This window comes from Alosa sapidissima, chromosome 5 (genome assembly GCF_018492685.1).
Source record: "Alosa sapidissima isolate fAloSap1 chromosome 5, fAloSap1.pri, whole genome shotgun sequence".
NCBI classification, from domain to species: Eukaryota; Metazoa; Chordata; class Actinopteri; order Clupeiformes; family Clupeidae; genus Alosa; species Alosa sapidissima.
In genome coordinates, this window is record NC_055961.1 from 31120066 (window position 1) to 31135926 (window position 15861).

A 15861-nucleotide genomic window follows, 5' to 3' on the forward strand; every position below is an offset into this window, starting at 1 on the left:
AACTGATTTTGTAGGGCTGAAACAGGGCTGAGTACTGCCACCGCCTCCGCCAGCCAGCCCCCCCACCTAATCACCCCTGCCCGTCCCACCCCGTCCCGCCACGCCCTACCACGCACGCATTAGAATGACTGGATGGAATATGTTGTCATCTGTTTCACATCCAAAAATAAAAGATCGATAAAACACATCGCAACTACAGATCAAAATGCAACATTGCTAATTGCAGCACCCCCTACAGGTCAAAGGTCACCAAATTTCTTGAGCGTCCTCCTAATGGGGTCATGAATATATGTAGTAAGTTTGGTGATGATACATGGCAGGGTTGCTGAGATATGAGCTCACTTCCTGTTTGGCGGCTTTGCCGCAAGTTTCGATTGGCAGTTACAGCCGAATGCTACTGTCAATCATTCCAAAAAGCGATGCACTGATAAGGCATGGTCTGAAGATGTTCTCTGCCAATTTTGGTGAGGATCCGCTGAAATTTGTGACCTGCGAAAATTCGTACGTGTTTTTGATTAAATCCAATATGGCGGCCGAATCAATTACGATGACATCACAAGTTGGCCTGGGTCGGCCTAAGGACCTCCAACAGTATTACCAGACACCACTAGTGCGTTTTAATTCTAAGCACAACAGCAGCTACAGGCCAAAAGGCATGTTTCTTAATTACAGCGCCCCCTAGAGGTCAAAGGTCACCAGATTTCTTGAGCGTCCCCCTGATTGGGTCCTGAGTCCATGGACTAAGTTTGGTTATGATAGATGAATGGGTTGCTGAGATATGAGCTCACTTCCTGTTTGGCGGCTTCGCCGCAAATTTCGATTGGCTGTTACGCGCGAACGGTTTTAGTTCCGAAGACAAAAAGCAATGCATTAATGAGGCATGGTCTGTAGATGATATCTATGAAGTTTGGTGTCGATCGGACAAAATGTGTGACCTCTGATACGTTTTAAGTGATTTTGATGAAATTCAAAATGGCGGAAAATCCATCATGGCGGAAAATGACGTCATAGGGTGCGTTGAACTCTGCTTGGTCCAAGGATTCCAACGGTACCTCATTTTTCAAAATCGGATAAACAGGTCAAAAGTTACGTGCGTGAACGCACGTCCAACTTTGGCCTGTTGGTGGCGCTAGAGCCCTCGAGGAGCCGACATGAAACTTGGTGAAATTAATCATGGGCCTGTCCCCAATCGGTGTGCCAAATTTCACAACTTTTTACCATACGGTTCTAGGGGCTGCCATAGACTCCCATGGCGGAAGCGTAATAATAATAATAGGGAAGAAAACATAGAATCACTATGGGTTGCCTCGCAGCTTCGCTGCTTGGCCCCCAAATATAGCTGCAAGCAGCAATGAGGGGGCCAAGCAGTGAGATCAGCAGGCCAGATTTGACATGCAACTCAATGCCGTGGCATCAGGCATATAGCATTAAGCAGTCACAACAAGTTCCATGTCAAACAACCCAAGATTGGCTGAGTTACAAGGTCAAGTTTCACATCAAAACATAACTGATTTTGTGGGGCTGAACCAGGGCTGAGTGTCGCTGCCCCCTCCCCCAGCCAGCCCACCGCCGCAACCGCCCCTGCCCATCCCACCCCGCCCCACCCTTGCACGCATTAGAATTAACTGGATGGAACTCGCTGTCATCAGTTTCACATCAAAAATAAAAGATTGACTGAGATATGATCACACTTGCTTTGATTTAAACATAGAGGTCAACAATTGACGTCATAGGGTGTGTTGAACTCGGCTTGGCCCAAGGATTCCAATGATACCTCATTTTGCCATTCGGGTCAACAGGTCAAAAGTTACGTCCGTAAACACAAGTCCAACTTTGGGCTGTTGGTGGCGCTAGAGCGCTTGAGGTGCCGGCATGAAACTTGGTGAAATGAATTATTGGACTGTCCCCAATTAGTGTGCAAAATTGTATAACTTTTTACCAGACGATTCTATGGGCTGCCATTGACTTCCATTGCAAAATAATGCGCATCAGCAACTACTGGCCAAAATGCATTTTTGTCAATTACGGTGCCCCCTAGAGGTCAAATGTCACCAAATTTCTTGAGCGTCCTCCCGATGGGGTCTGAGGTACATGTACTAAATTTGGTTTTGATACATGAAAGCGTTGCTGAGATATGAAATCACTTCCTGTTTGGTGGCTTCGCCGCAAATTTCGATTGGCTGGTACAGGTCAATGCTTCTGTCAATTGTTCCAGAAAGCAATGCACTCATCAGGCATGGTCTGAAGATGGTCTCTACCAATTTTGGTGAAGAACAGATGAAATTTGTGACCTGCGAAAACTTGTACGTGTTTTTGATTAAATCCAATATGGCGGCCGAATCAATTACGATGACATCACAAGTTGGCTTGGGTCGGCCTAAGGACCTCCAACAGTATTAACAGACACCACTAGTGCATTTTAATTCTAAACACAACTGCAGCTACAGGCCAAAAGGCATGTTTCTTAATTACAGCGCCCCCTAGAGGTCAAAGGTCACCAGATTTCTTGAGCGTCCCCCTGATTGGGTCCTGAGTACATGTACTAAGTTTGGTTATGACAGATGAATGGGTTACTGAGATATGAGCTCACTTCCTGTTTGGCGGCTTCGCCGCAAACTTCGATTGGCTGTTACGCGCGAACGGTTTTAGTTCCGAAGACAAAAAACAATGCATTAATGAGGCATGGTCTGAAGATCATGTGTGTCAAGTTTGGTGACGATCGGACAAAATTTGTGACCTGTGAAAAATTAGTTTCACTTTCACTAAAATCCAATATGGCGGAAAATCCATCATGGCGGAAAATGACGTCATAGAGTGCGTTGAACTCGGCTTGGTCCAAGGATTCCAACGGTACCTCATTTTTCAAAATCGGATCAACAGGTCAAAAGTTACGTGCGTGAACGCACGTCCAACTTTGGCCTGTTGGTGGCGCTAGAGCGCTGGAGGTGCCGGCATGAAACTTGGTGCAGTTAATTATTGGCCTGTCCCCAATCGGTGTGCCAAATTTCACAACTTTTTACCAGACGGTTCTATGGGCTGCCATAGACTCCCATGGCGGAAGCGTAATAATAATAATAATAGGGAAGAAAACATAGAATCACTATGGGTTGCCCTGCAGCTTCGCTGCTTGGCCCCCAAATATAGCTGCAAGCAGCAATGAGGGGGCCAAGCAGTGAGATCAGCAGGCCAGATTTGCCATGTAAGTCAATGCCGTTGCATCAGACATATAGCCTTAAGCAGTCACAGCAAGTTCCATGCCATACAACCCAAGATTGGCTGAGTTACAAGGTCAAGTTTCACATCAAAACATAACTGATTTTGTGGGGCTGAACCAGGGCTGAGTGTCGCCGCCCCCTCCCCCAGCCAGCCCACAGCCGCAACCGCCCCTGCCCATCCCACCCCGTCCCACCCTTGCACGCACACATTAGAATGAACTAGATGGAACTTGCTGTCATCAGTTTCACATCAAAAATAAAAGATTGACTGAGATATGATCACACTTGCTGTGATTTAAACACAGAGGTCAAAAATTGACGTCATAGGGTGTGTTGAACTCGGCTTGGCCCAAGGATTCCAATGATACCTCATTTTGCCATTCGGGTCAACAGGTCAAAAGTTACGTCAGTGAACACAAGTCCAACTTTGGCCTGTTGGTGGCGCTAGAGCGCTTGAGGTGCCGGCATGAAACTTGGTGAAATGAATTATTGGACTGTCCCCAATTAGTGTGCAAAATTTTATAACTTTTTACCAGACGGTTCTATGGGCTGCCATTGACTTCCATTGCAAAATAATGCGCATCAGCAACTACTGGCCAAAATGCATTTTTGTCAATTACGGAGCCCCCTAGACGTCAAATGTCACCAAATTTCTTGAGCGTCCTCCCGATGTGGTCTGAGGTACATGTACTAAGTTTGGTTTTGATACATGAAAGCGTTGCTGAGATATGAAATCACTTCCTGTTTGGCGGCTTCGCCGCAAATTTTGATTGGCTGGTACAGGCCAAAGCTTCTGTCAATTGTTCCAGAAAGCAATGCACTCATCAGGCATAGTCTGAAGATGGTCTCTGCCAATTTTGGTGAGGAACAGATGAAATTTGTGACCTGCCAAAACTTTTTTGTGTTTTTGATTTAATCCAATATGGCGGCCGAATCAATTACGATGACATCACAAGTTGGCTTGGGTCGGCCTAAGGACCTTCAACAGTAGTACCAGACACCACTAGTGGGTTTCAATTCTAAGCACAACTGCAGCTACAGGCCAAAAGGCATGTTTCTTAATTACAGCGCCCCCTAGAGGTCAAAGGTCACCAAATTTCTTGAGCGTCCCCCGGATTGGGTCCTGAGTCCATGGGATAAGATTGGGTATGATAGATCAATGGGTTGCTGAGATATGAGCTCACTTCCTGTTTGGCGGCTTCGCCGCAAATTTCGATTGGCGGTTACGCGCGAACGGTTTTAGTTCCGAAGACAAAAAGCAATGCATTAATGAGGCATGGTCTGTAGATGATATCTATGAAGTTTGGTGTCGATCGGACAAAATGTGTGACCTCTGATACGTTTTAAGTGATTTTGATGAAATCCAAAATGGCGGAAAATCCATCATGGCGGAAAATGACGTCATAGGGTGCGTTGAACTCGGCTTGGTCCAAGGATTCCAACGATACCTCGTTTTTCAAAATCGGATCAACAGGTCAAAAGTTACATGCGTGAACGCACGTCCAACTTTGGCCTGTTGGTGGCGCTAGAGCGCTTGAGGTGCCATCATGAAACTTGGTGACATTAATCATGGGACTGTCCCTAATCAGTGTGCCAAATTTCACAACTTTTCACCAGACGGTTCTATGGGCTGCCATTGACTTCCATGGCGGAAGAAGGTATAATAATAATAAGAAAAGCTAGAAACACAATGGGTGCCTTCGCAGCTTCGCTGCTTGGCCCCCAAATATAGCTGCAAGCAGCAATGAGGGGGCCAAGCAGTATAGGCCGGAGTAGCCACGGCGACAAGATAGAACTCAGCAGACACTCGCGATCAACACTTTCAACAAGTGTCACATCAAACATAACTCATTTTGTAGGGCTGAAACAGGGCTGAGTACTGCCACCGCCTCCGCCAGCCAGCCCCCCCACCTAATCACCCCTGCCCGTCCCACCCCGTCCCGCCCCGCCCTACCACGCACGCATTACAATGACTGGATGGAATATGTTGTCATCTGTTTCACATCCAAAAATAAAAGATCGATAAAACACATCGCAACTACAGATCAAAATGCAACATTGCTAATTGCAGCACCCCCTACAGGTCAAAGGTCACCAAATTTCTTGAGCGTCCTCCTAATGGGGTCATGAATATATGTAGTAAGTTTGGTGATGATACATGGCAGGGTTGCTGAGATATGAGCTCACTTCCTGTTTGGCGGCTTCGCCGCAAGTTTCGATTGGCTGTTACAGCCGAATGCTACTGTCAATCGTTCCAAAAAGCGATGCACTGATAAGGCATGGTCTGAAGATGTTGTCTGCCAATTTTGGTGAGGATCCGCTGAAATTTGTGACCTGCGAAAATTCGTACGTGTTTTTGATTAAATCCAATATGGCGGCCGAATCAATTACGATGACATCACAAGTTGGCTTGGGTCGGCCTAAGGACCTTCAACAGTAGTACCAGACACCACTAATGGGTTTTAATTCTAAGCACAACTGCTGCTACAGGCCAAAAGGCATGTTTCTTAATTACAGCGCCCCCTAGAGGTCAAAGGTCACCAGATTTCTTGAGCGTCCCCCTGATTGGGTCCTGAGTCCATGGACTAAGTTTGGTTATGATAGATGAATGGGTTGCTGAGATATGAGCTCACTTCCTGTTTGGCGGCTTCGCCGCAAATTTCGATTGGCTGTTACGCGCGAACGGTTTTAGTTCCGAAGACGAAAAGGAATAACTTTTGTGCGGCTTGGTCTGAAGAGCATGTGTGTCAAGTTTGGTGACGATCGGACAAAATTTGTGACCTGTGAAGTTTTAGTTTCACTTTCACTAAAATCCAATATGGCGGAAAATCCATCATGGCGAAAAATGACGTCATAGGGTGCGTTGAACTCGGCTTGGTCCAAGGATTCCAACGATACCTCATTTTTGACAATCGGGTCAACAGGTCAGAAGTTACGTGCGTGAACGCAAGTCCAACTTTGGCCTGTTGGTGGCGCTAGAGCGCTCAAGGTGCCGGTATGAAACTTGGTGAAATGAATTATTGGACTGTCCCCAATTAGTGTGCAACATTTTATAACTTTTTACCAGACGGTTCTATGGGCTGCCATTGACTTCCATTGCAAAATAATGCGCATCAGCAGCTACTGGCCAAAATGCATTTTTGTCAATTACGGTGCCCCCTAGAGGTCAAATGTCACCAAATTTCTTGAGCGTCCTCCCGATGGGGTCTGAGGTACATGTACTAAATTTGGTTTTGATACATGAAAGCGTTGCTGAGATATGAAATCACTTCCTGTTTGGTGGCTTCGCCGCAAATTTCGATTGGCTGGTACAGGTCAATGCTTCTGTCAATTGTTCCAGAAAGCAATGCACTCATCAGGCATGGTCTGTTGATGGTCTCTGCCAATTTTGGTGAGGATCCGCTGAAATTTGTGACCTGCAAAAACGTGTACGTGTTTTTGATTAAATCCAATATGGCGGCCGAATCAATTACGATGACATCACAAGTCGGCTTGGGTCGGCCTAAGGACCTCCAACAGTATTACCAGACACCACTAGTGCATTTTAATTCTAAGCAAAACAGCAGCTACAGGCCAAAAGGCATGTTTCTTAATTACAGCGCCCCCTAGAGGTCAAAGGTCACCAGATTTTTTGAGCGTCCCCCTGATTGGGTCCTGAGTCTATGTACTAAGTTTGGTTATGATAGATGAATGGGTTGCTGAGATATGAGCTCACTTCCTGTTTGGCGGCTTCGCCGCATATTTCGATTGGCTGTTACGGTCAAACGGTTTGAGTTCCGAAGACGAAAAGTGATAACTTTTGTGCGGCTTGGTCTGAAGAGCATGTGTGTCAAGTTTGGTGACGATCGGACAAAATTTGTGACCTGTGAAGTTTTAGTTTCACTTTCACTAAAATCCAATATGGCGGAAAATCCATCATGGCGGAAAATGACGTCATAGGGTGCGTTGAACTCGGCTTGGTCCAAGGATTCCAACGATACCTCATTTTTCAAAATCGGGTCAACAGGTCAAAAGTTACGTGCGTGAACGCACGTCAAACTTTGGCCTGTTGGTGGCGCTAGAGCCCTCGAGGTGCCGACATGAAACTTGGTGAAATTAATCAATGTACTATCCCCAATCAGTGTGCCAAATTTCACAACTTTTTACCAGACGGTTCTATGGGCTGCCATAGACTTCAATGGCAGAGGAAAGATGTTAAATAATAATAATAAGAAATCATAGAAACACAATGGGTGCCTTCGCAGCTTCGCTGCTTGGCCCCCAAATATAGCTGCAAGCAGCAATGAGGGGGCCAAGCAGAATGGGCCGGAGTAGCCACGGCGACAAGATAGAACTCAGCAGACACTCGCGATCAACACTTTCAACAAGTGACACATCAAAACATAACTGACTTTGTAGGGCTGAAACAGGGCTGAGTATTGCCGCCGCCTCCGCCAGCCAGCCACCCCACCTAATCACCCCTGCCCGTCCCACCCCGTCCTGCCCTGCCCTGCCCTTGCACGTACGCATTAGAATTAACTGGATGGAACATGTTGTCATCAGTTTCACATCAAAAAATAAAAGATTGATAAAACACATCAGCAACTACAGATCAAAATGCAATATTGCTAATTGCAGCACCCCCTACAGGTCAAAGGTCACCAAATGTTTTGAGCGTCCTCCTAATGGGGTCATGAATATATGTAGTAAGTTTGGTGATGATACATGGCAGGGTTGCTGAGATATGAGCTCACTTCCTGTTTGGCGGCTTCGCCACAAATTTCGATTGGCTGTTACGCGCGAACGGTTTGAGTTCCGAAGACGAAAAGGAATAACTTTTGTGAGGCTTGATGTGAATATCAAGTGTGTCAAGTTTGGTGTTGATCGGACAAAATTTGTGACCTTTGAAGACTTTTTAGTGTTTTTGATGAAATCCAATATGGCGGAAAATCCATCATGGCGGAAATTGACGTCATAGGGTGCGTTGAACTCGGCTTGGTTCAAGGATTCCAACGATACCTCATTTTTGACAATCGGCCATACGGGTCAAAAGTTACGTGCGTAAACGCACGTCCAACTTTGGCCTGTTGGTGGCGCTAGAGTGCTCTAGGTGCCATCATGAAACTTGGTGACATTAATCATGGGACTGTCCCTTATCAGTGTGCCAAATTTCACAACTTTTCACCAGACGGTTCTATGGGCTGCCATTGACTTCCATTGCAAAATAATGCGCATCATCAACTACTGGCCAAAATACATTTTTGTCAATTACGGAGCCCCCTAGAGGTCAAATGTCACCAAATTTCTTGAGCGTCCTCCCGATGTGGTCTGAGGTACATGTACAAAGTTTGGTTTTGATACATGAAAGCGTTGCTGAGATATGAAATCACTTCCTGTTTGGCGGCTTCGCCGCAAATTTTGATTGGCTGGTACAGGCCAAAGCTTCTGTCAATTGTTCCAGAAAGCAATGCACTCATCAGGCATGGTCTGAAGATGGTCTCTGCCAATTTTGGTGAGGATCCGCTGAAATTTGTGACCTGCGAAAACTTGTACGTGTTTTTGATTAAATCCAATATGGCGGCCGAATCAATTACGATGACATCACAAGTTGGCTTGGGTCGGCCTAAGGACCTTCAACAGTAGTACCAGACACCACTAGTGGGTTTCAATTCTAAGCACAACTGCAGCTACAGGCCAAAAGGCATGTTTCTTAATTACAGCGCCCCCTAGAGGTCAAAGGTCACCAAATTTCTTGAGTGTCCCCCTGATTGGGTCCTGAGTCCATGGACTTAGTTTGGTTATGATAGATCAATGGGTTGCTGAGATATGAGCTCACTTCCTGTTTGGCGGCTTCGCCGCAAATTTCGATTAGCTGTTACACGCGAACGGTTTTAGTTCCGAAGACGAAAAAGAATAACTTTTGTGCGGCTTGGTCTGAAGAGCATGTGTGTCAAGTTTGGTGACGATCGGACAAAATTTGTGACCTGTGAAGTTTTAGTTTCACTTTCACTAAAATCCAATATGGCGGAAAATCCATCATGGCGGAAAATGACGTCATAGGGTGCGTTGAACTCGGCTTGGTCCAAGGATTCCAACGATACCTCATTTTTGACAATCGGGTCAACAGGTCAGAAGTTACGTGCGTGAACGCAAGTCCAACTTTGGCCTGTTGGTGGCGCTAGAGCGCTCAAGGTGCCGGTATGAAACTTGGTGAAATTAATTATGGGACTATCCCTAATCAGTGTGCCAAATTTCACAACTTTTCACCAGACGGTTCTATGGGCTGCCATTGACTTCAATGGCGGAATAATAATAATAATAATAATAATAAGAACAAATAGAAACACAATGGTTGCCTCGCAGCTTCGCTGCTTGGCCCCCAATAAGAAATCATAGAAAAACAATGGGGCTTCGCAGCTTCGCTGCTTGGCCCCCAAATATAGCTGCAAGCAGCAATGAGGGGGCCAAGCAGTTAGTTCAGCAGGCGAGATTAACCATGTAAGTCAATGCCGTTGCATCAGACATATAGCCTTAAGCAGTCACAGCAAGTTCCATGCCATACAACCCAAGATTGGCTGAGTTACAAGGTCAAGTTTCACATCAAAACATAACTGATTTTGTGTGGCTGAACCAGGGCTGAGTGTCGCCGCCCCCTCCCCCAGCCAGCCCACCGCCGCAACCGCCCCTGCCCGTCCCACCCCGCCCCACCCTTGCGCGCACGCATTAGAATTAACTGGATGGAACTCGCTGTCATCAGTTTCACATCAAAAATAAAAGATTGACTGAGATATGATACCCCTTGCTGTGATTTAAACATAGAGGTCAACAATTGACGTCATAGGGTGTGTTGAACTCGGCTTGGCCCAAGGATTCCAATGATACCTCATTTTGCCATTCGGGTCAACAGGTCAAAAGTTACGTCCGTAAACACAAGTCCAACTTTGGCCTGTTGGTGGCGCTAGAGCGCTTGAGGTGCCGGCATGAAACTTGGTGAAATGAATTATTGGACTGTCCCCAATTAGTGTGCAAAATTGTATAACTTTTTACCAGACGGTTCTATGGGCTGCCATTGACTTCCATTGCAAAATAATGCGCATCAGCAACTACTGGCCAAAATGCATTTTTGTCAATTACGGTGCCCCCTAGAGGTCAAATGTCACCAAATTTCTTGAGCGTCCTCCCGATGGGGTCCGAGGTACATGTACTAAATTTGGTTTTGATACATGAAAGCGTTGCTGAGATATGAAATCACTTCCTGTTTGGCGGCTTCGCCGCAAATTTCGATTGGCTGGTACAGGTCAATGCTTCTGTCAATTGTTCCAGAAAGCAATGCACTCATCAGGCATGGTCTGAAGATGGTCTCTACCAATTTTGGTGAAGAACAGATGAAATTTGTGACCTGCGAAAACTTGTACGTGTTTTTGATTAAATCCAATATGGCGGCCGAATCAATTACGATGACATCACAAGTTGGCTTGGGTCGGCCTAAGGACCTCCAACAGTATTAGCAGACACCACTAGTGCGTTTTAATTCTAAGCACAACTGCAGCTACAGGCCAAAAAGCATGTTTCTTAATTACAGCGCCCCCTAGAGGTCAAAGGTCACCAAATTTCTTGAGCTTCCCCCTGATGGGGTCATGAGTCCATATACTGAGTTTAGTTATGATAGATTAATGGGTTGCTGAGATATGAGCTCACTTCCTGTTTGGCGGCTTCGCCGCAAATTTCGATTGGATATTACGGGTGAACAGTTATAGTTCCGAAGACAAAACACCACAACTTTTGTGAGGCTTGGTCTGAAGATCATGTATGTCAAGTTTGGTGACGATCGGACAAAATTTGTGACCTGTGAAAAATTAGTTTCACTTTCACTAAAATCCAATATGGCGGAAAATCCATCATGGCGGAAAATGACGTCATAGGGTGCGTTGAACTCGGCTTGGGCCAAGGATTCCAACGGTACCTCATTTTTCAAAATCGGATCAACAGGTCAAAAGTTACGTGCGTGAACGCACGTCCAACTTTGGCCTGTTGGTGGCGCTAGAGCGCTGGAGGTGCCGGCATGAAACTTGGTGCAATTAATCATGGGACTGTCCCCAATCAGTGTGCCAAATTTCACAACTTTTTACCAGACGGTTCTATGGGCTGCCATAGACTCCCATGGCGGAAGAAAGATGTTAAATAATAATAATAAGAAATCATAGAAACACAATGGGGCTTCGCAGCTTCGCTGCTTGGCCCCCAAATATAGCTGCAAGCAGCAATGAGGGGGCCAAGCAGTATAGGCCGGAGTAGCCACGGCGACAAGATAGAACTCAGCAGACACTCGCGATCAACACTTTCAGCAAGTGTAACATCAAACATAACTGATTTTGTAGGGCTGAAACAGAGCTGAGTATTGCCACCGCCTCCGCCAGCCAGCCCCCCCACCTAATCACCCCAGCCCGTCCCACCCCGTCCTGCCCTGCCCTGCCCTTGCACGCACGCATTAGAATTAACTGGATGGAACATGTTGTCATCAGTTTCACATCAAAAAATAAAAGATTGATAAAACACATCAGCAACTACAGATCAAAATGCAATATTGCTAATTGCAGCACCCCCTACAGGTCAAAGGTCACCAAATGTTTTGAGCGTCCTCCTAATGGGGTCATGAATATATGTAGTAAGTTTGGTGATGATACATGGCAGGGTTGGTGAGATATGAGCTCACTTCCTGTTTGGCGGCTTCGCCACTAATTTCGATTGGCTGTTACAGCCGAATGCTTCTGTCAATTGTTCCAGAAAGCAATGCACTGATAAGGCATGGTCTGAAGATAGTCTCTGCCATTTTTGGTGAGGATCCGCTGAAATTTGTGACCTGCGAAAACTTGTACGTGTTTTTGATTAAATCCAATATGGCGGCCGAATCAATTACGATGACATCACAAGTTGGCTTGGGTCGGCCTAAGGACCTCAAACAGTATTACCAGACACCACTAGTGGATTTTAATTTTAAGCACAACAGCAGCTACAGGCCAAAAGGCATGTTTCTTAATTACAGCGCCCCCTTGAGGTCAAAGGTCACCAGATTTCTTGAGCATCCCCCTGATTGGGTCCTGAGTCCATGCACCAAGTTTGGTTTTGATACATGAAAGCGTTGCTGAGATATGAAATCACTTCCTGTTTGGCGGCTTCGCCGCAAATTTCGATTGGCTGGTACAGGTCAATGCTTCTGTCAATTGTTCCAGAAAGCAATGCACTCATCAGGCATGGTCTGAAGATGGTCTCTACCAATTTTGGTGAAGAACAGATGAAATTTGTGACCTGCGAAAACTTGTACGTGTTTTTGATTAAATTCAATATGGCGGCCGAATCAATTACGATGACATCACAAGTTGGCTTGGGTTGACCTAAGGACCTTCAACAGTAGTACCAGACACCACTAGTGTGTTTTAATTCTAAGCACAACTGCTGCTACAGGCCAAAAGGCATGTTTCTTAATTACAGCGCCCCCTAGAGGTCAAAGGTCACCAAATTTCTTGAGCGTCCCCCTGATTGGGTCCTGAGTCCATGTACTTAGTTTGGTTATGATAGATGAATGGGTTGCTGAGATATGAGCTCACTTCCTGTTTGGCGGCTTCGCCGTAAGTTTCAATTGGATATTACGGGTGAACGGTTTAAGTTCCGAAGACAAAACACCACAACTTTTGTTAGGCTTGGTCTGAAGATCATGTATGTCAAGTTTGGTGACGATCGGACAAAATTTGTGACCTGTGAAAAATTAGTTTCACTTTCACTAAAATCCAATATGGCGGAAAATCCATCATGGCGGAAAATGACGTCATAGGGTGCGTTGAACTCGGCCTGGTCCAAGGATTCCAATGGTACCTCACTTTTCAAAATCGGGCCAACGGGTCAGAAGTTACATGCATGAACGCATGTCCAAATTTGGCCTGTTGGTGGCGCTAGAGCGCTCGTGGTGCGGACTCGAAACTTGGTGAAATTAATTCTGGGCCGCAGCCTAATTAGTGTGCCAAATTTCACAACTTTTCACCAGACGGTTCTATGGGCTGCCATAGACTTCAATGGCAGAGGAAAGATGTGTAATAATAATAGGAAAAGCTAGAAACACAATGGGTGCCTTCGCAGCTTCGCTGCTTGGCCCCCAATAATAAGAACAAATAGAAACACAATGGTTGCCTCGCAGCTTCGCTGCTTGGCCCCCAATAAATATAGCTGCAAGCAGCAATGAGGGGGCCAAGCAGTGAGATCAGCAGGCCAGATTAACCATGTAAATCAATGCCATTGCATCAGACATATAGCCTTAAGCAGTCACAGCAAGTTCCATGCCATACAACCCAAGATTGGCTGAGTTACAAGGTCAAGTTTCACATCAAAACATAACTGATTTTGTGGGGCTGAACCAGGGCTGAGTGTCGCCGCCCCCTCCCCCAGCCAGCCCACCGCCGCAACCGCCCCTGCCCATCCCACCCTGTCCCACCCTTGCACGCACACATTAGAATGAACTACATGGAACTTGCTGTCATCAGTTTCACATCAAAAATAAAAGATTGACTGAGATATGATCACACTTGCTGTGATTTAAACATAGAGGTCAACAATTGACGTCATAGGGTGTGTTGAACTCGGCTTGGCCCAAGGATTCCAATGATACCTCATTTTGCCATTCGGGTCAACAGGTCAAAAGTTACGTCCGTAAACACAGGTCCAACTTTGGCCTGTTGGTGGCGCTAGAGCGCTTGAGGTGCCGGCATGAAACTTGGTGAAATGAATTATTGGACTGTCCCCAATTAGTGTGCAAAATTGTATAACTTTTTACCAGATGGTTCTATGGGCTGCCATTGACTTCCATTGCAAAATAATGCGCATCAGCAACTACTGGCCAAAATGCATTTTTGTCAATTACGGTGCCCCCTAGAGGTCAAATGTCACCAAATTTCTTGAGCGTCCTCCTAATGGGGTCATGAACATATGTAGTAAGTTTGGTGATGATACATGGCAGGGTTGCTGAGATATGAGCTCACTTCCTGTTTGGCCGCTTCGCTGCAAGTTTCGATTGGCTGTTACAGCCGAATGCTACTGTCAATCGTTCCAAAAAGTGATGCACTGATAAGGCATGGTCTGAAGATGTTCTCTGCCAATTTTGGTGAGGATCCGCTGAAATTTGTGACCTGCGAAAATTCGTACGTGTTTTTGATTAAATCCAATATGGCGGCCGAATCAATTACGATGACATCACAAATTGGCCTGGGTCGGCCTAAGGACCTCCAACAGTATTACCAGACACCACTAGTGCGTTTTAATTCTAAGCACAACAGCAGCTATAGGCCAAAAGGCATGTTTCTTAATTACAGCGCCCCCTAGAGGTCAAAGGTCACCAGATTTCTTGAGCGTCCCCCTGATTGGGTCCTGAGTCTATGCACCCAGTTTGGCTTTGATACATGCAAGGGTTGCTGAGATATGAGCTCACTTCCTGTTTGGCGGCTTCGCCGCATATTTCGATTGGCTGTTACGGGCGAACGGTTTGAGTTCCGAAGACGAAAATGAATAACTTTTGTGAGGCTTGGTCTGAAGATCAAGTGTGTCAGATTTGGTGTCGATCGGACAAAATTTGTGACCTTTGAAGACTTTTTAGTGTTTTTGATGAAATCCAAAATGGCGGAAAATCCATCATGGCGGAAATTGACGTCATAGGGTGCGTTGAACTCGGCTTGGTCCAAGGATTCTAACAATACCTAATTTTTGACAATCGGATCAATGGGTCAAAAGTTACGTGCGTGAACGCACATCCAACTTTGGCCTGTTGGTGGCGCTAGAGCGCTCAAGGTGCCGGTATGAAACTTGGTGAAATTAATCATGAGACTGTCCCCAATCAGTGTGCCAAATTTCAGAACTTTTCACCAGACGGTTCTATGGGCTGCCATTGACTTCAATGACGGAAGCGTAATAATAATAATAATAATAATAAATATAGCTGCAAGCAGCAATGAGGGGGCCAAGCAGTGAGATCAGCAGGCCAGATTAACCATGTAAATCAATGCCGTTGCATCAGACATATAGCCTTAAGCAGTCACAGCAAGTTCCATGCCATACAACCCAAGATTGGCTGAGTTACAAGGTCAAGTTTCACATCAAAACATAACTGATTTTGTGGGGCTGAACCAGGGCTGAGTGTCGCCACCCCCCCTCCCCCAGCCAGCCCACCGCCGCAACCGCCCCTGCCCATCCCACCCCGTCCCACCCTTGCACGCACACATTAGAATGAACTAGATGGAACTTGCTGTCATCAGTTTCACATCAAAAATAAAAGATTGACTGAGATATGATCACACTTGCTGTGATTTAAACACAGAGGTCAAAAATTGACGTCATAGGGTGTGTTGAACTCGGCTTGGCCCAAGGATTCCAATGATACCTCATTTTGCCATTCGGGTCAACAGGTCAAAAGTTACGTCCGTGAACACAAGTCCAACTTTGGCCTGTTGGTGGCGCTAGAGCGCTTGAGGTGCCGGCATGAAACTTGGTGAAATGAATTATTGGACTGTCCCCAATTAGTGTGCCAAATTGTATAACTTTTTACCAGACGGTTCTATGGGCTGCCATTGACTTCCATTGCAAAATAATGCGCATCAGCAACTACTGGCCAAAATGCATTTTTGTCAAT